Source organism: Ischnura elegans, chromosome 10 (genome assembly GCF_921293095.1).
Source record: "Ischnura elegans chromosome 10, ioIscEleg1.1, whole genome shotgun sequence".
NCBI lineage: Eukaryota > Metazoa > Arthropoda > Insecta > Odonata > Coenagrionidae > Ischnura > Ischnura elegans.
The window spans coordinates 53,268,690-53,295,708 of record NC_060255.1 but is presented as its reverse complement, the minus strand read 5'-3'; the positions used below and the strand labels follow the sequence as shown (position 1 = coordinate 53,295,708).

Below are 27,019 nucleotides of genomic sequence, written 5' to 3'. Positions count from 1 at the left end.
GTACAAAATACATGATACTAAATGCTTCTGAAAATGTAACTGAGTATTAGGAAAATTTAAAATTGCAGGATCATGGAAAAAATATTCTGCCTGTATGAGGGTGTTACAGCGCAAAAATATTAAAAATAAAAATATTGCAAGTTTCACGCTCTCCGTTTACTTAATAAACAATATTGGTATTGTCATTTATGTAATATTTCATATTCTAGACGACCCTGTTATTCTCCGTTCCTTTCATGATCCTTAGGATTCCATCATTTACACCACGAATTTTGACGATTGATTTTATTTCAAAATAAATTCTAATCTTTTACATAAATGAGGAATAATTGCATATTCCATGCTCTTTCAGGAAGAATTTGATGATCCAGACACTTGTAAAGGAATAATTAATGTAATATGTCAAAGTCTACTTGTCGGCAATGAAATTAACAGGCTTAACCTTTTATACACGACGGATTCATCGCAAATTCCCCACGGTACGCTTTTCCCATGACCAATTGCTATGAAGGTCCCTTTATCTTCCACTGTGATGGATTGGAATCCACTGCTCCGATGACACGCCCTCTTTGGTTAAGCGGCCGAAAGGATGGAGGGGTGGCCGACCAGGAAACTATTCCCAGGATGATCTCGTATTAATTGATTCAGCGACGAATCAAAATTGCAATTACCTGCACGTAGGGTAGGTAGCTCTCGAGGTCCGGGATGAAATTTCCATTACGTCATCGGACGTACACCGTTCAATGTACCGACGGGTACGCTGCCTCCTAATAACTGTAGCATAATTTGTTACCAATACAGCGGATACGATCGATTGATTTTCACAAAATCCCAGCGAAAAGCGTTGCCTTGCTAAGTCAAAATGCAAAGTTAAGTTGTGCTAACCGTGGGAAAATACCGCGAACTTAGCAGACGGCTTAGAACTTAAACATATATCCGATTAAAAGTTGCTAGATGATCAAGGGGTAACACAATAGCGATGCGAATTTCGTTAATTTCTGTTATTAGCAGAAATATTGTCCCATTAAATTTAAACATAAGCAATGTGGAATATTCATAGTCATGCACAATTAAATTCCGCGACGGATCTCGTTTCCTGATAATTCTAGCCAAGTTAACCGCATCTACAGTTGTAGAATGATTGATTTTTCAATCAAACCTTAGCTAAAGCGTGTGTTTGTTGTGTGTAAATACATCTATGGGAGTCTCCCGATTCATGAAAATGCAACGTGCTTACAGAGAGCGTCACACAAATTCGTGGCCTCGGTGACGGCAGGATAAAGTCGCGGGTCATGGGCTCGAGCCACACATGGGTAGGCTGCCACTATCCCTGGTTTGATCATACGTGCTTGTGTAATTGTTAATTTTTTGAAAATCCCCGGAATAGAAGGCCAATATGTACTGATTTCGGCGGCATAGGAATAAAAAAAATACACATGAAGTAGGTATCGAGTCGCTAGAGTCGGAAGCTAAGTGATCAGTATGGCTTGCTGAGAAATTTATCAGAAATTATGAAAAACATATGACTTTCAAGTGACACGAAAATTGTCCTTGAATCACACAATTTCCAGGTCAAAAAGAAACGATAGTATACGAAAGAATTATTCAGACGTACTGCAATCCCTTTATTCCCGCTCAAAAAGGAATTTCATCAGAATACGTTAGTTAATAATTGCTAGTAGTCAAAAAGTAAGACCTGAGAGCCTTATTTTTTTCATCTAATCTAACTACTTTACAGCATTAGTAGCTATAAGTAATCGTATAACTGTTTAGTGTCATTAACCTAATCTCATCACAAAACCTCAAATGAAATTAAATGGCCCATTGAACTTGTAGCACATTGTATTGAATTAAATTTTGTGGATAATTAATTTACCCTTTAAGAAGTATACAAAGACAATTCTACGTCATGAAAAGAAATACATAATTTTTTGGTCTGACCTAAACAATCAGTGCCACGGATCCCACACTCTTTGATCCTAAATTGTGAGAGAGAAGTGATTTTAATGAAGGAGGAAAACCATAATCAGCTGAAAGGAGCATTCATGAAGGCTTATCAGATCCCCTCTTTGATAACATGAAAGCAGAGAGTGTGTAGGTCGGTTAGTAGGAAACAGAGAGAGCACAATGTCATTCTTACTCCATAAAGACCCTTTTTGTCTCAAAATTTCAGTTTCACTTCCTTAACTATGGCTCTTCCTTTTCCTTACAACGCCCACAAATTTCATTCGAGGAGTCCTTAGAAGGAGTTAAGAGTAAGGGAGTTCGAAAAATCCACAGAGGTAAAATCATTCGCCTTGACCGAGATTCGAACCCGGATCCGTCGATTTCCGGCCGAGTGCTTTAGCCAGTTAAGCTACCGAGGCGTCATTCTCCCCTGTGGAAATTTGTGGACTATACCGGACAAATTTCCACAGGGGAGAATGACGCGTCGGTAGCTTAACAGCACTCGGCCGGAAATTGAGGGATCCGGGTTCGAATCCCGGTCAAGGCGAATGATTTTTCCTCTGTGGATTTTTCGCACTATTTGTGCATTGCGGGTAACTCCGTAAAAAGTTATCATCGTGGCTAGTCCCGGTATACTATAATAAGTAAGGGAGTTTGCACACTACTAAAATAGTCTACGACATTAACGAGTTATCTGGCAAATTAGATATTTACTGTGACTCCAAAGGTGTTTTTTTTATCAATTGTGTACTTCGTGTGTTCTACCTACTCCTCCATACTACCCCACAAGCTACCTCAATAGGCGCGTGATCAGTATTATTGAGGTATTAGGAAACGTTGAACTGTTAAAAAAATTAAAAGAAAAGTACTCATTCTACGAGTCCCACCTTGCATTCATTAAATTCCTTCATTGTTCAGGTGAAACGAAAGGTTTTTCGTGTTCAATTCATTCCAAAGAATGGCGGTATTTATTTAATTCATCTCTTCTCTTGGACCTGGAACAATAGTGTGGTTCTAAGATAATGTTCTTCGTGTCGGTTACTGGCTATTTTGGGTCTCATATTTGGTTTATTAAAAGGAAAAATATCATTTGGGGCAAATTTTTAAATGAGTTTTGCTCTTTTTTGAAGTAATAAGATCACAATGACCACTTGGTTAATGTACATTGCTTAACAATTGGTTCCGGTCTCCCGTGAACTCAAGAATCCAGTGGGGATTCAATCCATCTGTGGCCGGTCACTATCACCGGTGCAGCGTGGTGGACAACGTTACAATGCCCCTGAATAGCGACTTTTTCGCCTCTAGATTCCAGTTTGGCTTTCCACGAAAAAAGTCTTCCTTTTCCTCTCAAAGATCCCTTTTTTACTCTAATTAATTACGTATAGCGGTGTTATTACAGCACTGAATACATCTACGAATATGTAGAAATATGTCACGTTTTCCTTTTTTTTACACTAGCCCATTTCTGGAGTATAGTGATGCCTCACAATAGTGCCTTTGACTGGGAGTCCAATCTTCTATATTATTTCTACTGTATAGATACCTTTTTCTCAACTTATACGCAACCAAACTCTACAAATGAGGAACCAAAATGCACAGAATTTATCAGAGAACATGCAACGGCATATCTTACTTCCTAAATATTGCTATTGTTTCCTAAAATTTGTTTTTAAATAATTAAAAAAAAACACAAAAAAAAAACAAAAAAAGAAAAAAAACCGGTAAATATTCCTGACGTTAACGGCACAAAAACTGATACATTTGTTCATTTGCAACGATATCTCGCATTCTTTAAATAACTTTTATCAAAATGCCGCTGATTCCACAATCAAGTCTCCTGTTGATACGTAAGTATGAGTCATCATGTGCGTTTAACGGAGGATAGTTCCAATGTTGTGTTTAAAGAGGTCCTCTGACCTCAATTTGTACATAGACCCTGCCTTTTTTTTCTACATTTTAAAATTAGCAACGCGCCTATCCCTCAGTGGACCTGCATTGAAAAAAGCGGGGGAAGCCCGCTGGGAGCGGGCGCAGCACGCTCGTTATACATATTTCCAAATGGAGAAATAGTGCTAAATTCTCTTAATTGATGACGCTAGCTTTTTTCATGACATCTTGAAATGCTCTTGTTCAATTAATTACACGACTGACCACTAAAAATTAGAAAATAACAATAAATTCAAAAGGTTATTAAACAAACTTTTTCTAAAGACAGTATAAAATAAACAAAAAATTAAAAAGTAAGCTTCTCTCATCACTCGGAGAATTAATGGTGATAAGGCGTGAAAATCCTTGCTCACCCCTCTGGCTCTCCCACATTGATTTCCACTAAACCAAATGAGTACCCACATTCTCCATGATTAAAAGCTTATTTTTTAAACTTTTTCTTGTAATTAAAACTGTTTTTGGTAAAAAGTGTTTTTTTTATCCTTGTATATTTGGTTTTTATTTGAGTAATAAAATCATAAAAATAACAATGACAAATGATCACTCGTTTACGATCCATGACTTATAAATCGGTCCGCGCAGAGTCAGAAATCCACTGGAGATTCAATTGTTCCGTGACCGGTCACTAATCACTGGAAAGGTGGACAACGTAACTGTAGTCCCTGAATGGTAACCTTTGCGCCTCTAAATTTCATTTTGACTTTCCGTGGCAAAACCTCTTCCTTTATCCTCACAAAGACCCCAAACTCATTCTCTGTGTTCTAAGAGGGGTTGAAAGCAAGGGCGGATTTGCAAACAACTCGGATAGTCGACGCCATTAAGGGACTCAAACCCCCGCAATTTCCAGACCTTGCGCTGCGCGGTGTGCCAGTCCTCCTCCCACGTGAGTAGGGGCATTCGACCCTTAAACCCGCAACGCATTTAACCATCTCACCCCGCCGAGCCTTCAACTGTTTCTGTCACGCCCCCACCCTTTACGCAACATGTCACACTGGAAAGTCCCTGCACATCTCTTCTACACATTTTGGCATCTATCGATGAGTTTCTTTGTCTCATGTACTGTACAGTAAAGCCACACAGTCTAGGTAAAACATTCTTTTAATATAGCATTGAAAAAGAAATTGATAATATGAGACTAGCAAAATCGGTCCTTATGCATTGGTTGCCTACTGGAAGAGAAACACTACCTCGGTTTTTTATCTTACAAATCCACGGAAGTACACTTCGATGATAAACTCGCCTTGGCCCAACATCGATATAATTTGTTGTCAACTCACTGAAGCAGGTAATGACAATGATTGAAGAGCAAAATCAAAGGAACTCGAGAAGTTGTACTTCCTTGGATATACCCCAAGAGAGAATTGCGGAGTCGGATAGATAAAAGGAAGTAGTAAACGTCATGGTTATAATGGAAAAAGGAAAGTGTTTTTTAAGGGGCAGGAGGATATTAAGCCCTCTCAGATATTTTGAGCAAATTTGGAGCTTTATTATTGCATGTCGTTTGAATGCCTGTTTTTCTTTACTAATCCAAGCAAATATACGTCTATCAAAAATTCACTTTTACCCACCAACAATGTAATTTGTAGTCAACTCATTCAAGTAGGCATTGGCAATGATTGAAGAGCGAAATCAAAGGAAAAGTGAAAATCAAGAGTTAGGTGAATTGTAGAGCAGGATAGATGAAAGGAACTTGTAAAGGTCATGGGTAAAATGGATATATGAAAGTGATTTTATAAGATTCAAGAGTATTTTAAGCCCCTTTAGATATTTTGAGTATATTTGGAGCTTTATTCCTGTATGGTGTTTGGTTAACTGTTTTTATATTCCTGTATCTGTTTTTCTATACAAATTCAAGGGAATAAACGTCGATTATAAGTACGCCTTTACAGAACAACGACATAATATGTAGCCGACTCAGTGAAGGTGATAATGACTATGACTCTAGAACTAAATCAGAAGAACGGTGGAAGTTAAGAGTAAGGTGAATCGTAGGGCAAGATAGATGAGAGGAACTTGGAAGGGTCATGGGTATAATAGAAAAAGGAAAGTGATTTTATGAGGGGCAAGTGGATTTTAAAGCCAGTTAGTCGGTTGGGATTGGAGCTCCTCCGTAAGGTAGCTTCGGGTTCTCTCCGCGCATAGTACGCAACTACAGCGAAGGCATGGGAGAGATTGCTTTAGAGAATGGCTTTCGCGAGGGAATAGGGTTCGGTAGAGGAGATTTATGCAGGCATTGTTTACGCGACACCTCTTGCGCAGCAGGGTATAAAAATAGCAGCGGTGGTAGAGAAGAAAAAGGGCGGGTGTAGTAGTAGTACCAAGGTCTCTGCCTTTCCTATTGTTCCCTCAGCAAATGGGAATGGTAGTACACACAAGAAAATGGAGGGAGATCTTTGTGTGAATGGGTAAATAAGAGGGAACGAAAGGGGTTTTAGATGTGGGTGCGCGTTTCATGACATAGAGAACGCGAAAGTGAGTGTGGGAAAGAAATTAGAACGAGGACGATGTAGAATGGATCTTGTGCAAAAAGCGAAAAATCTCGAAGAGTGGAATTCTGTGGGCATTCTTCGGAGAAAGAAGGTATTTAAAAATTGAGAAAAATATTAGGTATGAAAATAAAATCCGAACGATGTGATTTCCTCAATTTCTCCGCCAGTTTTAGGGTGAATATTTTTTTCTTCTTTTCTTCTTTAAATTCATGGTTTACTTTGTAATTTCACTGTTGTAACTTATAATTCTTGAATTTTCTTTTCCTCATTCCACTTTTGTACAGCAAGCATTATATATTTGAATACAAAAATTGTTTTTGTGTTAACTAATTTTTTTACATGTCCATGAATCTGCACCAGTCACTGCTTTGAGATATGACGGTTACCCCAATTCAGATAAAGTATGGGGTACCTATATTCTACTTTAATGTTTCATTTATTGTGTATACTTGCATGTAATCTTTGAATACATGGAATAAATATTATAATTATTACTATTGATACTGCCATTATTATTATTATTATTCGTCAATGCTATTCTTACAGCAGGATCGTACATCAATCTCTTTTATCGTCGATTGCGATCATAAATATTAAAGTATATTTCTGTTGAAGCTAGCATTGCATGGGGAATTCTTGAATTCCTCCGGTTGTCCTCTTTCCTACCGGGAATGCCCTCTTCAAATCTCAGTATGGCTCACTCCTTCTCATTCTGTCCAAAAGTCCCATTTTCATCCTCACCCTCCACCGCTCACCAAGCATTATTCCCGACAGCATGGCTTTCAACAACAGCTCCTCGATCAGGGACGGTTATCTCTTTCAGTGCAATGATAATGAACGGTTTCAATCGTAAAATTATGACTACCATTAGTTATTTAAATAGCAAAATTATCTATCTTTATCTCAGACATTTTGAGACCTTTTGAATTCCATTGGGATTTAAGGCGGTAAACGTTATGAATAACTCTCACCCCTTTTCTTTTCCATGCGATTATATCTTGAAAAAAAATCATGTATTCGTGAACATTTATTTATTTATTTTCATTCCACCGAAAACAGCTCGTATTGGCCTTTACATCGGGGATTTTTCAACAATTTTTAACAAATACACGTTCACAAACAACCATGCCCTGGATAGCGGTAACCTACCCAGGCGGGACTCGAACCCGTGACCTCTTGTTTGGCAGGCGAGGACTTAACCCCGTCGCCACCGAGGCCGGCGCATCATAGTGTAATAGTCAAATAATAGTGTACAAGAGTCACCATAGAATTTTCATCGTATTTCTAAAGTCTGTCTTCAAGGTATTTAGATTTATTAAATTGTTCAAGTTCCGATTAGCCAAGAAATTGGGGATCTAGTATAAGTAGAGTATCAGTACCGTATCTTGATCACGTGTGGGGTTGTTAACGGCATTGATTGCTTCTCCGTAGAACTTTAAGGTGAGCGGCAGTGGATTGAATTGAACACCGACTAAATAGAAGGAAGGGGAAAAAATATAAATCCAAGGTTTCTTATAAAGGTTGGAGGAAATGTAGAATGGCGAGGAGAAGGAAAGGAAAGAGAGAGAGAGAGCCTGGGGTGGAGTTTATGGTGAAAGGAATTCGTTGAGACCGAAAGGTGCCGGAGAACAAATGGTAATCGAAGCTGCGTATGTCGGACCGGGGCAAAAATAAAAGAAGATCGCTCTTTAAGGACGACAGAGGGGGTCGGGAAAAAGAAGTGATTCGATTAGCACCCATCAGATTAAGTTCCGAGCGGAAGAAAGTTTGAGATTCACTTTGAATTCTGAAAGAAGTAACCTGTAGATTGATCCGGTATTTCCTCTTTATGCACGGTTTTGTCGTCCCTTTTAGCTGAAAATGTAGCGGTGCTAACGAAAGTACGTGAGCTGTTTTCGCTTGAGCCATCCACGAAAAATTTTGAGAAGCATTTTTAAGAGTATATTTGAAGATTCTCTTCGCCTCTTCCCTCACATTTCCCAAATATTTTTGGAAATTTGCAAATTTCTCGAAATTAGATTCAAACGTCAGCTCTCTCTAAATATTCGCGGTGATAACTCCAATGATTTTAAGAGTAGACGTTCAAAGCAGCATTAAACTTCAGGATATAAAGCAAAACAGCATTTTATTGATTTTTCCACCATGTGCGACACCATCTTGACGCACTCCCTGATCTGAAGTGAACATACCAACTACTTTTTAGTACCTGTAGAAACCAAATTTTACTTCGCTATGTGAACTATCCTCCATCGCGTTATTCTACAATCTCTCCTACATTATTACTAAAGAAGTTGGCCATGAAATGGTATTGCAACTATAATGCTTGCCTGTAATGTGTTACATCATAATAATTAAAGAAATATAAAGTGGATGAAAGGTATAAATAATAACGGTTAAATAATAAGCTAATACAAATCTCTCGGTCCTTTACAACAATTAATGTTTTTATATGATTATGCAATTACTTAAACTAAGCATAATTAGCGATTAAGCACAAATTTTTTCATGCCGCATGTGACTTCAACTGATGACTGGAAAATAATATTTCGTAGCGGTAATTTTTTCAGTGCTCACTCATTTATCAGCAACCAATATGATCTACAGTGCAGCCATTTTTATTTATCATATATTTTTAATGGCCGCTATCAATTTAATGTTATGTTTTCCCTAAAACCAATTAATTAGGTATTTTTTACACACAGCGTTTGTGCAAATTGTTATTTATATACTGGACCTGGTATCTTTTAAATTATGACGCATGTTTAGTTGATGCAAACGCCAATCACATACTTTTATTTATTTAACCTGCCAGAGTTTAATAATCGTTTCTTAACTATTCTAAATAATGCTACTGAAGCTGCATACAATTCCTTTTTCCCTACAAATATTTCCCATCTAATGTTAATTCCAGCAAAATGGGAAATCCTTCCATTCTAAAAAGGAATTTTATTAACAAACTTATTTATCCAAGAATGAATGTCATAGCTAATAAGATTATGGTGTTATGCGCTGAATTCTTGTCAGTGGCAAATAAAGTTCACGGGGCTCTTTGGTCTAATACAGTTATATATTAAACAATACTGTCGATATGGTTCCGTGGAATGGAAAATGTCTATACGCTATAGATATATACAAATATTTCTTTTCATTTGGCTTGCCTATCGTCTTGAAAGCAAAATGTTGTACTTAGCTATACTTTACATGATACTGCCTGTAACAGCATTCTGAAATCCGAGTCGGTGGCGGGTCTAGGATAGGGACAAAGGGGTAACCTACCGGCAGTAGTGGGCTTCTTAACAAAATTGCAATTCAACCCATAAACCTCACCTCGCCCCAGATCATACAGATATCTTTTAGTTTAATCCATTTTACTGAATTCCATCAATTTTAATTACAGAATAGTGTGAATATTAATAAACTATTCCACCGAAATCCGTAAAACTAACCATTTTGAACCATTCATCTTAATTTTTTCTGGGGTAGGGCCCCCGAAACCTCCCGCTTACCCTAGCGGGTATTCCATACCCTCTAGACCTCCGAGTATTAGTTGCACCTAAAAGCACCCTAGCCTTATTTCCTAACTGCGCCCTTGTCTCTCTGGATTTTAACAGACAAAAGGCCTGTAAAATTGGCCCTTACCTTGGAGTTAATTTGTAATTCAATTGGTTAAAGTAGTTAAATATATCGGAAAATATAATTACACAATGTTTAGGAAAAGCGAGATGCACGTAGCACGCAATATAAATAGTTTTCAGTCAATATCAATAAACATGGAAACACAAAAAAATAAACACTCGCACGGGAAATTAACTTGGAAGCTTTCGAAGTACTTTCTAAACCTGAGTAAGAATCATTCGAAAGCTTCCAAGTTAATTTCCCGTGGGAGTGTTTCTTTTTTTTGTTTCTATGTTTATTGATATTGACTGGAAAATATTACTAAATATTTTCTATTGTTTTGTATTGTGAGTGGCAGCCTCAAAAATTTCTATTTTATCTAGAGTGTGTTTCGACCCAATTGGGATGGGAGGGGGCTAAAGACCCATAGGCCCCCTCCCCCCATAGATCCACCAGTAGTCCAAGTACGAACGAACTATGTGGATTGCGCATTTTGTCACATTTCCCTATATCCTCAATTGTCGCCGCTGAGAACTGAGAATTTTCCACGGCGGCGTTAAAATTGATGTGACGGCTCCGGCCGGGGAGGGAGAGAAATAGGATGGGCCGAGGGTTTTATCTGTTTGTATGTGTGCGAGTACGAAAATTATTCACGTTCAAGATATGAGTCTGGGCTTTGCGGAGATGGCGAGAAACGGGGGGAACTGTGGAGAGAAAGGAGAGACAAGGAAAACATAAAAGAGATTAGTCAGAAAGGAGGAGTTTTCGTGGCGGTAGAAAAGTAGTGAAATATTTCAATGTGGAGGATTGAAATGAAGGAGCATTTGGAGAACGCTCGAATAGGGTTGTTTAGAACCAAGGGAAATGCGTATGGCAGGCCTAATTCCACCCTATAGAAGGCTGATTTCTTTTACCAATTCATTTTAGTCTGTTATCAGAATTGTCCGTGGTGCGGTGATGAGTGCAATACGTGGTTGGCACGTGGAGGAATAAGTGGCGTGTCCTCTTCTGTTCGCATTGGTGAGGAACTTCTCCATGTTTTTGTATTATATATACATTTAGCATGTGGAGATGTCATTTATCAAGGGCCTTTACAAATCCAGTGTCTTACATATATACATGATAAAAAAATCTCGGCCTCATAGGTAACATTGCAAATAGCATCATATTTACATTGTTTTTGTTTCATATTATTGTATTGGTTTATAATTTTGATGTATTGTAATTTTTTACTGGGTTTCTATGCCCGTAAGTAAACTATATTATTAGTATTATTATTATCACGGTGTGCACTTACGATCGCCACAAGTAAAACAATTTTTTTCGATTCGTAATACTTTGAAAATTATCGTGCACGGGCATTTAGGCTGGAAATTGACTTTTTTTACGTCTTGGTGAAATATTCTCAGGTTTTAAATCGGGTGACTTGCTTGTAGGCCGAGGATTCGATAGATACCTCTGACATCGTCTGATGGGCATCCGCCTCAGGGTACCTATCGTCCTCAGTGCACGAATGCAGAGCTATTGAAACGTAGCGTCGGCTTACATGAAACTCACCCGGAGGAAACCACGAGAGGATTTCACCACTATCATTCGCCGGGAAAGAACAAAATTATATATTCTTGCGTCTTTTCTGTGCATGCGAGAAGGCGGCATCGCGGGGTGATCGATTCGCATAATAAGACGAGGACAAGGAAAACATAAAAGACATTAGTAGAAAGGAACAGTTTTCATGGTGGTAGAAAAGGAGTGAAATAAATTTAATGTGGGGGGGGGGGAAGATGAAGAAGCATTTGGACAAGGCAGCAAAAGTGTCGGTAGGCACTTTGTGGAAAGGGTGGCGGGAACTCTTCTCTGAGCGCATGAAATGGCGGCATCGTGGGGTAACGGACGCAATGGCAGCTCCGGACAAAAGAAGCTCGCATTGCAAAAGGGAAGATGGAATGTATGGGGGAGCTTCAAGTGCGGACTCGTGTCTGCTTGCTCCTTGAGTGTCGGGTGCAGTATTTGAAATGGGTCTCTTTTTAAACACCGTGGAGGAAGGATGGTTTTAGTGACGTTGAAATGGAGATGGAAGTATAGTATAGGAGTTAAGAGTACCGAAGTTTTTGGAGTGGATTATATGCATATTTTTTGTATGTACATTATAATTTGAGCTTCATATTGCGAAAGCCTGTACGTATAACGTACAGTTGCACAAAGTAACTTAGAGCTGGAGAGGAATATACACATTTTTGTTGATTCGTAATATTACGAACTTTATTGCTCACTTGTTTTTTTTTTCGTCCTGGTAATAGACTGTCTCTTAAGTTTCGTGCTCAAATCATAATTCAATCCGTTTGGAAGCCTCACATTATAATTCACACATTTATATTTATAGTTCTGATAAAAGATATAAAAAAAGTATTCGCAGTTTTTTTCTGAATTAGGAGTTCCATTTTTTGCAATAAATGAGGGATTCATTTCAATTACAATTGGATCGGGAATCGAACCTTGAGCCATTGAATAAAGTCGACTTTTCGTGGAAAGATGTTGTGGAACAACATAACTAATGATCGACGAAGATATCGTTTTGCCACAATTTTATTAACATAGTACTACGCGTGTTCCAATTGTTATAAAGCCATCATCAGTTTAGCTAGTTTTTGTTAGTATATCATGATATAGCAACTGAAACACGTGTAGTACCTTTAAATGAAATTGTGGGAAATATCTTCGTTAATCATTACTTTACCATCTAGCTGTTCGTAGTTCCCTTACGTTAAGAACCATCATGGACCACGATGGCCTATGATAATCTAGCACCGTAAGCCTGAGTAATCGTAATCTTAGAATATGGATTCCATAGTCATGTGGGCAGTGGCGTAGCAATGGGGAAGGTCCGGGGCGTCCCCCATCGAAATATAAAAACACAATTATAAATCTGTTCGTATAATTACTTCACTATAGATGAAAACAAAATAACCTTAATTGTTTTTCTTGTTTTTATGGACTGGTAATGCTTCAAAACCTATTATATCACTTTCATGTGCAAACGTTTACCCTAATTGAGCACAAAATTTATTGCAAAACCACTGAAGTTAGTCATGACAATGATCGAAGAGTGAAATCAGAGGAATGGTGGAAATTAAGAGTAACGAGAATCATGGAGTTGGATGCATAAAAATGATTAAAATATCAAACGGTTAACGGATACTTTTTAATTCACAAGTAGATGCTCAATCTTTTTAATTGGATATTTTTGTGGATATGTAAAGCCAGGTATAGGTAGGTACAATGAAAAGAGATAACCCTTAAGCTAGTGTAGAGAGGGGATCCATTTCCAAGAGACTACCTACTGATCTAAAGTTCACCTTTTCGTGAAAGCATTCACTTTTCAATTTCCATGAGATGCATGAAAACCCAGCACAGTTGTAAACTTCAACCATTCCCCTATAAAAACGTTGCTCCAGTGAATAGATTTCAAAATAGACCGTAGCTGGGTCAAGGTCACTTGAAAATCGAAGTTTACTACCCACTAGTAGCTAGGGAAAATCGATGACCCAAGTGTGGAAAAAAACATCATGTTAATTCGCATTTATCAATTTTTCTACAACATATATTTTTACTAAATGACTTCATCTGCTAAAATATATATCTTTTATGCGATTTATCAGATTTTCCTTTGCAACATATCTGAGAAATAGCTTTCTTTCACCTTAAATTAAATAAATACGATTTAAAAATAACCTTACCACTAGAACTTTTTTATTCTATATGCCATCCTTTCTGGAAATTTTCTCTATTGCACTTCTTTCAACGCTTGCTCTATCGACTCAGTAGTAAACGTTGATCTTTAACAGGTAATACCTAACCTAGATTACACAGCTCATTAATAACGACTACTTATATTCAAAAATTTTATGTCAACGCAAGAACTTGTGTTCAATATCATAAACAAGGAATCAATTCCCCATGCTACAGATTATCTGGAATAAGAATTTCAACATATATATCAAAATTATCTTCGATCGCTCATTTATAACCACTTTTCTATTTCCATGACTCTCGCTCTTTCTATTTGACCAGTTGATTTTTCCATTCTTTTTATGCTCATCTACCCGTATATTATTTCACTTGCAGCACTTTCAATACGACATCAATGAATCAACGGTAAAGGTCAAGGCTACTTCACACTTCAAAGTAAATTTTGTGGGTTTTTGAGGAAACAATTTGAGCTGAGTATTAAACTAAAGGCATCACATTGCCATACAGTGGAATATTTTACCCGAGACATATATACGAAAAAATTATACTTTGAGTATTAAATTTCCATATACGACAGATTGTTGAGTGATGGAATTGGAAATTTAATATCTTTCCCAAAACCGAAAGTTTATTCCTTAGTTAAAATTTGATGTAACAAATAGATTAGTTATTTATGCTTTTGTGATAGATGAAGAGGTTTGAACTAGAAATGAAATGAAGAAAATTTGCAGATGGCCATGGTGGCATACAAGATCGGTGACTATGAACTCAAAATATGTGTCCTCTCCTTCTGTATAATCATAATGACAATAAGGCATTCATATAAAGGCTTGTGTAGAGTCTCAAGCAAAAGTTAAATGACTTGCTTATCTACATATAACTACGACCCTTCAAGCCGCCTAAATTGGCGAGTGGCGGCGGGTGTTAGGACACAAACCGTTAGCGTGTGAAAAAGGCGGAGGAAAATTGAATTCTCAAACCTATCCGTTCGGTAAAATATCTCTCTTAATATAACGTTTATGATGGACCTGGAAATGTAGTCGGTTTCTAATATGATGTTCTACGTGTCGCTTTTGGTAAGTAAAATTTTATGAATGCCGTAATATCCTTCGGTAGACAAGTAACTGTTACTGCGTAGATGGGAGAAGTTATCGACGAGCACATACTCTAGCTTGATCAGAGGAAACGTGATAAACGTTGGCGTTCAACGAAATGCGTCACTAGCCTTTGACATTAGGTTTAGTGAACGTGATATAACCCACTCATTTTATAGGAAAAAAGTAGCGAGCTATACGTGACTCTAATCATTTATGACACGATACCCATCCATGAATCGATTACTTAAAATAGACAACCTTCTTCCGTGGGGGGCCCAGCTAATAGTGAAGATGTTTCCCAATCCAGTTCAATGCAATAGATACATTTATCCTTTACCGACAATGAAGAAAAGGATACGCCAACAATCATTGGTTTAGCCTTACTTGTAACAACTTCTAGGTAAAATTTTATATTATTTTCTTTTATGCCCTCGAATTGTTATTTACTAGAATATATATTATCGTGGAAAGTCTTTATCTACCCGACTGCTTGAAGAACAAATTGAAAAGTTTGAACATTTTAAGAGTAAGGTGTTGTTTTAAGGTATTTAATTCAAAATTATTTTCTGGCCAGTTCCCAAGCCGCCATAGCATTAAAATATTTATTTGTTAATTTTCTGTTACTTTTTCTGTTTAATTTTAACATTTACAATTAAATCCATTTGAACTATGTTGCCGATATTCGTCCTTTTCGAATCCTTACATTACTTATTTGCATGCAGAACGAGGAACCAAATGTCAATTGGTGTCACTGTTCACGGATCTATACCCTGAGCCGTACAAAATATGTTTTAAAAATAACCCCATATAAATTTATTTTGATATTCTAAATAGTTCCTCATGAGAAGAAATGTCATTTTCTTCTATTTTAATTTTATTCTTCTATATAACTAAAACACAGCTTCCTGCTCATATTTAAAATGCTTCAATTCATTTCATGACGTGGAAAATTTTTCATTATTTTCTCATCTTGTGTGGACAACTGAGGCGTGCTTTATCTTTATTAAGACCGTCCGTTTCTTCCCAGAAAAAGGAATTGTATGGTGTAGCCCTATAAGTTTTTTCAGCGATCTATTTCATCCGCGACGATATGAAATCTGCCGGAGTATTCTTATTCACTGGGCCCTCTCTTTCTTTGAAATGGATACCAGTGTATCAGGGGATAGAATACAAAAAGAAGCAAACGTTTCACCCGTGTGAGCACGTAGCCAGCACAAACGCCCGTAAAACACTTTCTTCGGGCGTAAAGATCCATGCTTCCCATCCCAGTCTCTTAGCTCTCTATCCTTATTGACGCCTACCCCTACCAATGGGCCTCTCCAATCCATTGTTGAAGACCGTGCCAACCCATTAGTCGCGAAAGCTTTGCTTCCCTCCCCCGAAAAATAAAGAACATTTTTTTATCCAACCAAGTACTCCATTCTGGTTTTCCATGTACCCTTTTACTTGTTAGGCCCACCTCAAGGTGCATTTCATCGTGGGCAAAGACGAGCAGTCTTGATGTACTGTGTGTTTGTAAGCGTGTACTCTGGATAATATGAAATAAAAAACATTAAAAGTGAATGAGTAAGCTGAGCGTCTTTTGCGTCTCGATGAATAATCCAAGAATGAAAGTTATGCCAGCGTTGAGGCGGTAGGATTTTAAAACACTCGCACAGAAATACAGATGGAGGGAACGGTAAGTAATGCCCGCACATAGTGTTAAGCGGGATATTTCTGCTTCTTTTCGTCCATTTGAGCGGAAAAGTACAAGGAGGAGATGCTGAAGAGTATAAGAGAGAATATTCAGGGCACTTGCGCGAAGAAAATATGTAGCGTCATAGTTTTATTTTCGTTTCTTTTTATGATTTCAGAGAGTTAAAATTCAAGGAGTCGGATGAAGGGATAATTCTGCACGATTGTGCAGGGAATGCGAGCGACTTTGAAACGCTCGCTGCGAAGAAAAGTGCCCGCTGTCGTGAGAATAAACTGGGATTTGGGGCATGAAAATTGGGACAAGCGAGTAAGCATCAATCTTGACGTGGATAAGCTCATATTTTCATCGCCGAAGATTTTCGTTCGAAGGTAATATAAGTCTTGTGCTTTGCAGAATCAGGAAAATACAGCCACGCATCAATGAACTCACTCTACTCAGGGATACTGGAATCGATTCGTTCATGCATCAGGGGTAAAATTTCGAAACATAATGCATTCTTTGGATCGCAATGTGGCCATAATTCAATTCCATTCAAATTGGTTAAAGTCAATGTGATTGTAACGAATAGGTTTCCAGGAAAAGGTGGGGTTGGTATGCCTGCTGCATTCTCGGATTCCTGCGTCATTAATTCACAGACGCCGCTGGCAGAAATATGTTCACATAATGGTCACCGTATTTCCTTATTACTAGGAGAAATTTGTGCTACTGGCTATACTTACGTTTTTTCAAGGAAAATGCTCGTTACTTTTTCCATTCCATAATTGCTTTAATGCAGTAGGAAGTCTTAGCTCAGGAATCTCTGTCATTTTCCATTTTGAACATAACTTATCCTAAAGATGCCGTTCAGAAGTTATTGTTTGCCCAACCTTTTATCAACTATATATGAAAAAGCATTTTGTATTGACAACATTATTAAAAGACGTGCGTTACCAAATGATTAAATTTATTCTCAACTAAACTAGTTAACACTAATTTTTTAGCACAACGAATTCTTCACATTCTGCCAATTTTAAGCAATTATAATTTACCTATAATGTATTCCGAGTATGTTCTGAAACAAACAAGAAGGCGAGGATATCATGTTTGGTAAGCATTGTTATATCTTGCGTAAATAGGTAACATCTAATACATTCACAAAAAAAAATTTAAAATTCAAATGTACTGATGTAATTACCCCTAAAAGGCCGATCGATTCGAGAGGTGCTGAGTCATTATTAAGGTAATATCAAAGTTTTACAAGAGGATGGGAAATTCAGATCGGCAAAATGAAAAAAATGTTGAAAGCAAAGCTACGGATTTCTTAGCCACTAATAATTTGTAAATATTTGCAACGGTTGTAATACGGATTTAAGAAAATGGTTGGTGCGACTAAGTGCTAATGGGACTATATCGAGTCATGGAACAGTTTTGACATTAATGCATACCTCTATCGCTATTTCAAATAATACGTATGTGATTAATGATATTGGTAACGTTAAATTTGTGTATTTTTGAATACTATGGAAAAATTAAAAGGTAAAGATCAAATGTATTGAAATGGTATCGCTTTCAGTGGATTAAAAAAAATTAAAAATGTAGAGAGGGACTATTTTTCATCCGATAATTACTAATCCAAACGACGAAATAGAGGAAAAAGTAACACGTGCGCACATTGGAAAAGACGAACGATTGTTTGATTAACTCGGCAGACTCATCATCAAATGTCCATTTCCAGTTCGCGGAGTATATTAAATAAACCGGATTGCACACCACACGATCGTAATTCCAAACTGTGATCACACATCAACCAATCTCCAATCGTATCCTTTCCACCGCGCCAGCGACGTTAAAGCATCACCGAATTCCATAACTCGCATCGGAGGCACTCCTATAACGCTCGGATCCAATGGCTGCCGATTTGAATCCGCTACGCGTCACTAATGAGTTCGCTCGCTTCAATGCCAATCCCAGCTCCCTCCCCCATCGCAGAGCAACAGCAGCGGTGCCATTCGACCAACATCACGTCCCGGCCGCATTCGACTCCCACAGCGCCACTCATCTCTGTCGGAGGATCTCTCATATACATACATATATATTTTTTTGCGTTTTGTTTTCAAAACATCTCACTTCACTTCTCTCTCTCCCTCCTGTGATGGCACCAAGTTCAAACTCCCCTCTTTTTTTACCCATTTCTCTTTCCCAGGATTCACCAACAGCTTCCCCACTCCAGGAGGGGCATCATCTTCTACGGCCTCGTCCCATTTCCGGCTCATTTTGTGTACCGCGCGCATGCGCAGATGGGAGCGTCGTCATTGCCCCGCATCCGATACGGTACGATAGCAGTCGAGAGGGGATGCGTACGGAATTGGGTAGGATGGTGGGGTGAGATGTGTGAGGGGAGGCCACATCCCCTCCCGCTTTCATATTTTAACGGAAAACAAAAGACGCCGACGACGCGAACATAAGCAAAAAAATCATTGCGGAATAAAATAAATATTTCATTTTTCACTTATTCGATTTTAAGTTTTTTCTCTCTCCCGCCCTTCGCATTTCATTTATATATTTTTTTTCTCCTCTTTCGCCATGGGATGGATCTCGTTTCACGCAGCGCGTGGAATGAATTTCAAAGCCCCATGATTATGGCGTAGGTCGGCAGGGTTCCCAAAAACCTTAATGCCAGGAAAGCCGGTGACGATGAGAGCTCGAAAAATTCGGAAGATGGAAGGCTTTAGTTCTGGATGGTCTCGCCGGTGGCGCAAGAGTCGCGTCGGCCAGGCGGGAAAAATTATTTTTATTCTGTCATCTGCCGTGAGCACGGGGAACGCGAGGAAAAAAATAAAAAATGTCTTCCCAAAAAGATGGTGGGGGTAGGAAAGTTTGCAGCACTCACTGCCTCGATTATATATGCGCTCATTTCATTTAAATCAGTCGAGGTGGCATCCTGCTAGGGATTTAAAGCGATGAAAAGTCCCACGGGCTGCATATAATTTTTTAAGCTTTTTGCATAGCGGAAAATTTGAAAGTTACCGTTAAAAACGGCCATACTGTCGCAATTTCACCTCGGGTTCACCTGCCGAAGTGTGGAAGTTCGCACTCCTGCATTCACGTTTCTCTCAAAATATTTCTATGACACAGCCACCGATGAAGTTTGCTCATTAATCTTATCTCTTCACCTCCAATAAGGTTGCAATTTCAGCAGGGCGAGTAGCACCAAGAATCTGATTTAGTAACCTACATAGTATCATTTACAATGTTAGAAATTTGGTGAAGCCGAGGAAACTTATGCTTAGCTGCTGTCCACTTATTGAGCAAAAGTTAAATGACGAATCTGTAAAGTTTGAATTATGCACTCACCCAAAGTGCTGCTTGCAAGATTCAAGCGATGAAATAACTCCTGAAATAGAAAAATAAATGCAAATTAACAGGACATTGCAACAATTTCATGAGCACGTATCGATAAATTTTAACGAATATTACTTAATACTCTGGATGAATGTGGATGGGACACCATTTGATATAAAATTGATATATTATCTAATTAGCACATGAGTATTTCTAAAGTGATGATAAAATATCCTGCCTGAAAAATTGGACGGCGCATAAAGGAGTCATTTTTCAGTACTTTATTGGGTACTTTATCCACTCGTAAGAAACAACTGCACCCTCTCTTAAAAACCGCTAAACATTCCAGAAATTTGTGCACTGATGCAATTAAGAGATATCCAGCATGTTTTTCTAATTTGAATTAAAATATTTTGAAACTCTACATTTATACTTTGAAAATATAAGATCATGTATAGGGATTAACTCTGTATTTCCTCTACAATTAGCTAGGCTATTTGTTTATTCATAGATTTTGCTAGAACATGTTACAACAACATCATCATTAAATGTGTTGATAGTGCCTTGGTATTCTATAAAGGTCATGGGATGTTCACTTTAGATCCAGTTGGCTTAGCACGAACTGACGCCACTGACCGGAATGTTGGGCATTAAATAAGAGAAGTCAAGTATCAAAGAATTTTGCCCCTCATACTAGCTTAATCTTAGAAAAATATGACATAGAATAATACAGATGAATGCCCTTAGGAATATAAATTTAGGTGGAAACCTAAAAAATTTAAAAATGATTTTTTTTAATTCACAAAAAGTGCAAAGATTATCTAAGTATAGCAGAGTGTAATAAAATCAGCATAGCAAAAATATTGTCACGTATTGTCTTGTCTTGAAAGTATCACGTTGAAAAATAACAGGCGAAAGCAAAACACATGGGAATATTTAAAAAAGGTGCAGAGGGGAAATGATACAAAATTACCACTTACTTGTTATGCAGTCTCATTTTAAAAATCAAAAAAATGACGTTTCTAAGTGAAATCCTTATAAACAGATCAGGTTATATATTAAGGTTAAAATGGTGAAGGATTTGCATATATGATGGAAAACATAAAAATTCTTAACTAACGACAATAAAAAAAGATTTAACAGTGAAGAAAACGATGGAATGGCTCTACATTTACTTATTGACGGAATAATTGGCTTTTAAAGAATAGTTTCGAAGAAATATAAACTTATTGATTGAGTTATCTAGAAGCACAGGTAAATACGTACTTTTAGATCTACGCTCCTAGATTTTCAACGCATGAATTTCTGTGGGAAACCAACTCCTCGCGTGCAAACAAGCGAGTTGGTGGGTTGAGAGGATTTGAGTTATAAGTAAGGAACACGTTAAGTGACTGAAAATTGCCACGCCGTCGACAAACTCAATTTTTGCTTCACATGTTGATTAGCAAAATATGCTGTTACTGATTTAGGTCAAAACTCAACTTGAAGGCAAAAGGTACCAGTATCTTAAGTAGCAATATGCTAAAATAACTTAAATCCTGGAAACGTGGTCCAAGATTACATGTTATGATATTTATTGACCCCTACCTGTCAATTATTTGGTTGATCGGCCATTTCATTTGAAATATCGTTTCTAATCTAGACTAATCCCAGGATATCAATACTGGCTGCTTACTGTTTCGTCGACTTTTCGAAGTGTCCGGCTGAAGAAAATTCCTGCTTAAAAGCAGTATTTAGGTGACATAAATATTGCAAACATCTTCTAAGTGAACCTCTTTCTTATTAAAAATATTTAATAAAATAACGAATACTAAAGGTAAGAAATGGAACAAACTCGGGTTCAGTAGGTAATGAAAAATAAAATACAGAGCGTTGCTTTACTCTGATGCTAAGTATTGGTTGGAGAAGATTACCCTTCATATAAGTAACTAACCTAGATTCATTTTAAAATGATATTATGGAACATGTATACCATCTATAAATCGCAAAAAAAACTAGGAAATAATGTAAAGTGAAAATCCAGTTTCCGTCCTTGCGACGCGTGAGTGGTTTCGTGTGCAGTAAAAAATCTTCATATCAACGTAAAAGTAAGAAAAACGATTCATCAGATCCTCTATGTTTTTGTATACGTAAGCCAGGTTTCGAGGTTGGCAGCAGCAGATGAGCAAAGAGTGGAAGCATTCGAAATGTGGTGCTACCGAGGATGATGAAGATGAAATAAATCGTCCTTTTATGTAATGAGAAAGTGACAAGAAGAGTGGGAGAATATATAATTATTTTAATAACCTTAAGGAGAAGGCGAAATAACTTAGTAGTCCACATTATGAGACGCCATGGCCATGATGAAAACAATCGTAGTTGGGAAGGTGGAAGGGAAGAAGTTCAAGGGACAGCCAAAAATGGTTTATAGAGGGAATGTTACAAAATATGTGAAAGAGAAGAAATACAGCGCTATGAAAAGGCTAGCGGATAGAAGAGAGGAATGGAGAGCGGCGTCACACTAATCTTAGGATTGTTGACTGATGATGATGACGAAAAAAGAGTTATTATAAAGGATTTCGTCTTAATGTATTTGGCTGCTACTTTTATAATTCGAGTCATTTAATGTGCAAGGTAATGACCAATATAAGGTGAAGCTGTTTCACATTGGGACTGAGAATCAATTTACTTCCCAGATAACACCGTGGTTTTTGTTCCATACACTCTTGTGACAAGCAGGTGGCTTGGTCACTAGTTGCACACAGGACCTGGTGACAGCAGTGTAAAACGACGGTGGTTTTCGAGCAAGATGAATTGCGCTTGCAAGGAAGGAAGAATGTCTCCGCCAATTCCGCTTTCTGAGCAGACAAGTTAGCTTGGTTATCTGACGGATTTAAATTGTTTTGGGGACCAACGACGCAGTCCGAAAATCGAGGTACAAAATGAGGGATTCGCGCAGCCCGCAGCGAATAATTTTTTTTCGACCTTCTTTCTTAAACTTTATGTGAGTTATTCCGAAAAACATTTTATCAATGAAACTAAGCCCATTCATCAACTTTCCAGTAGAAAAGCACAAAATTCACATCGTATGTTAGCTGTTTTTATAATACTTATACATATAAGGAAAAAATAGAGATGTAAAGAGAACAATATAGGCAATTAAAAGTAGGATTTTCAAAAATTCATGTTATATGTAAGTCAAGATTAAATAGTATTCACTTTCGCAGGTCCGTAGTTTAAATCTATTTCGATTAATAGATTTTAAATGCTGACTCTGAAGCTTGGAATGGTGAGGAGATGTTAGACTGAGCAATATTTCAGTGACAATCTTTTTGTGAAGATCTTTAACTTTACCAAGGTACTTCGAACACTAACTCTTAGAATTGGGTTAATTTTGGAGAATAATTATTTTGATTTTTGCGCTTTTTATCCTTCTGTTACTTTCGTTTTATTCCAATGACTCGTAACTCGGTTTTCATCTGACTTAGACACGAAATACATCTTTCCTGCAAGCTTGGAATGTCTTATAGGAAAGCTACTGGCCACAAAATATGCAAGGTAAAGGTTTAGACGACGTATTTATATTTCGAAGTACATATTTTGAACTGCATGGTTCTCGATTTAAGGCTTCCTACGGACGTGATTACAATAGTTAGCCCAATTCGTCAGTTTAAACTCATACTTTGCTCTTTTCAAATAGCTATCTCAGGAGACAATTAAAAAAAAAAATTGGGCAGAATTTGTGAGGGATACTGGAGCAAAAGGATTTTACTTCGTCGATAAAATTATTGCGTTACTTCTGAAGATCCTCTATGCATTAGCAGTTATTAGAGAATTGGTTACCATACAAAATACGACGGCATCGAAATCAGGTAACTCATTGATGAAAACGTTCCTTATTAAAATTTACCGGATTTGGACTACCAGCAGCGAAATCACAGGGATTATTCATTAAAAAAACAGGTTCAAAAAGAACTGATAGTTGAATTGATCGTGTAAAAACGGTGAGGCTATGTTAACTACAAGAAACAGTAATTCAGGACAAGGTAACCAGGTAAAATAACTTATTGCTAAATAATTACGCCTTTGAGTCAAAACTAAGCAAAAACTTAGGTTGTTTCAGTTTGGTACCCCACTCGTTGTAGAGTTCCAAAAGGAAATAAGGGAGTTCCTGGTGGCTTTCCTTTGTAGCTAGTCTGAAGGCATATGCTTAGTGTTTATTATGCCTTTCTCTTCCTACTATATTTGCATTACGTTTACGTGGGAATAGAAATTCCTGTCCCGAGAGAAGCTTAAGAATTAACTTAAGGGAAAGGGAGAGATAAAATCAGGAAAAGGCATACTGCCGTAAGAAGACCTTTTTGCTCCACCTACAAGTACCTGAAAATAGTAATAATATTCGTAGTGCTTGTATTTAGATTCACTTGCTAAGACAAGCCTCGTAAACTAAATAAATATGATGCCCATTAGAAAATCGGTACAGTCGATACTCTAGTTAGTCAGGTAATAGTTAGAAGTAATAGTCAGCCGGTACTGATGGTATGATAAAGCGAAAAAAAAACTTTTTTCTAAATTTCACAATGAAGGAAAGTGGTTTATCAACGACTCGAGTTTCAACTATTCGTTTTATATGCGGGTCAACTTAAGATGGCGTTCACTTTAGCAGGAAACGACCTTGAACGAAGCGGCAAACGGAGTCGACCACAGAAGATGAAAAAACTTCCACAGAGGACGCATTGAATGTATTCTCGTTCAATTAATGATATTCACCATGGAGATTTATGTGCTAATGTTATGATAACTGGTCTTCATTTGTGTTAACAGTTAAAGTACTCAGAGAAAATTAAAAGTCATTTTTATCTATTCCATGGCAACGCAAAAATCAAGGAATTTAATCAATGATGAATTACAAAAATCATTGTTTTAGTGAGTTGCACATTGAAAAAACACCATTTACCTATCTATATAGTTTGAAATATTAACTATCGTAGTAAAATATGAAATGATTTCTTCTCTTTCCCATCCATGGAGCGTCACATGTGTTATACTGAAGGGAATATCGAATAAAGGAAATAGATTGGATATTATGGAGCTAGTTCTTAAGATGTTTCATTCCATATATTTGAGAGAATAGATAATGTTTTTCGATCAAGTGGCAACAATGAAAGGGCAAATTTTAAATGACCCCAGGATTGTTTTTACCAACTCAGGCTCAAGCTTAGAAATGAAGCAATTTGAAACCTTAATATGACATTTAATTAAGTTATTAAAATAAATTGTACTGCCAAAATGAAGTTCGTATGCAATCGACGGATAATTTTTCACCGTTAAGGACTAGGTGGTACCAACCAAGATAGGGATACTAGTATTTTTTCCATGATTAATAAAACAATGTTTACGGCTTAGTGGGGTCTCAAGTAAAAAAATAGCCATTTCAAACTAAAAAACGACGAATTCAATCGATTCGGCTGTTACTTTGTGAAACTCCAAGTCGAAATGAAAATTCACAACCCCGGTAACTTTTCACTGGAAAATTATTTAATGGTACGACGCGTTTTGACGCTGAGGCGAATACGTACTTGAGAATGACGCCTCAGCGTCGAAACGCGTCGTACCAATAAATAATTTTGAAAAGTTACCAGGGTTGTGTATTTTCATTTCTTAAAAATTACATTTAATTAACTTCTTGAAAGAAACTGAACTGTAAAACAGAGAAGTCGTATCACCAACTTTGCTAAATAATTATGAAATTTTATTTTCAGGGCTTATTTGAGTGACGGGACTGTTTCTCCTCAAGAATTTGAAGCCTTCACTCAAATATATAAGACTCCCAAATATTCATTTAAACGATACATCCTACCGACGGATAATTTTATACTCGTTAAGCACTATGCAGGACCCAGCAAGGAAAGATGTACTTGTGAGTATATTTTTCCATGTTTTCTCCTACGTGTTCCAGATATTATAAAACAATGTTGACTGCTTACCGGCGCGCCGGCGCCGCGGCATCTCAAGTTTTAATAAATCTCATAATTTAGCCATTTAAAACCATTAAATGACTTTCAAAGAAAGTGAACTGAATATGAGAAAATTCGTATGATTAATATTGTGGAATAGTTAAAAAATATTTATTTCAAGGCTTAGTTAAGTGACAGGAATGACATCTTGTGCATTCTGGAATTTTCTTTCTAACAAGTTATCCATTTTAATTATTCTCTCGTTTTTTTAAAATTACGGTCTCTATGAATTAAACTCTCAATTATACGAAGTAGGATATTACGAAGTGATATTTCGCTCCCGGCAAAAGGCTCTTATGTCAGGGATATGCAATAATCACTTACATATTTGTGACTCCCAAATATTCACCGAAACGATTATATGCCACCGACCGATAATTTTTTGCTCGCTAAGCACTGGGTGGGACCAACCAAGAAAGAGGTACTTGCGAGTGTTTTTTTCTACGATTAATAAAACAATGTTGACAGCTTAGCGGGTTCTGAAGGCATACCTACCTGCCACTCACGCCAAATTACCCCCTGAGAGGAAAAAAAAAACTGGACGGAATTAGGGTTGGGAGGGGTAAGGGAGTCATAAATCTTGCAGAGTGTTTTCCCACGTGACAGAAAAAAAAGACGAAAAAATTCCACCTCCGGGTAGCACCAATCAAAAGAAGCAAGGGACTGAGTCTCCCCTTGCGGTGGCCCAGAATCCAGTTTTCGGCAGCCTTTTGGCCTCCCCCAGGCTCGCAACCGCATCATGCCCTCGCACCCCTGTTTGTGCTCGTATGTACGAGAGAGGGTAGAGCTCGCAAATTGACGACGAGCTCAGCCTCGTTCTTCTCCTCATCATCCAACCGCTCTATATTCATCTTCCGAAGGCGCTAATGGCTCAGAGTGTTGACACGCCTTGCGTTGACAGCGTCCCAAATCATTCCCAAACCCGCCCTTACCCCTCACGCGAACTCAGTAAAATACCAGCCGAACCAACTGGCTGCTCCAAACCTCTCTCTCAAACCCCCAGAAAGCAGCCCCAAAATATATTCCAGATTCCCCCCTCGCTACCAAGTCCACGACCTCCAAACGGTCCCATAAATCCTCGAGGAGACTCGGCGAAAACTCCGTTAGAAAATTCGCTTTTTCAATTAATCCACGAATTAAAACCGTTCACAAACACGAAGCTAG

General features: G+C 37.7%; 1 protein-coding gene across 2 annotated transcripts in view; it reads right to left on the bottom strand.

Annotated features, from left to right (window-relative positions):
* Positions 1–27,019, bottom strand: part of LOC124166963 — a 610,523-nt gene that overhangs the window by 374,887 nt on the left and 208,617 nt on the right. For both annotated transcript variants that reach the window (XM_046544703.1, XM_046544704.1), the window contains exon 4: positions 19,872–19,911. The gene's annotated coding sequence lies outside the window, so the exon portion shown is untranslated. The remainder of the gene's footprint in view (positions 1–19,871; positions 19,912–27,019) is intronic.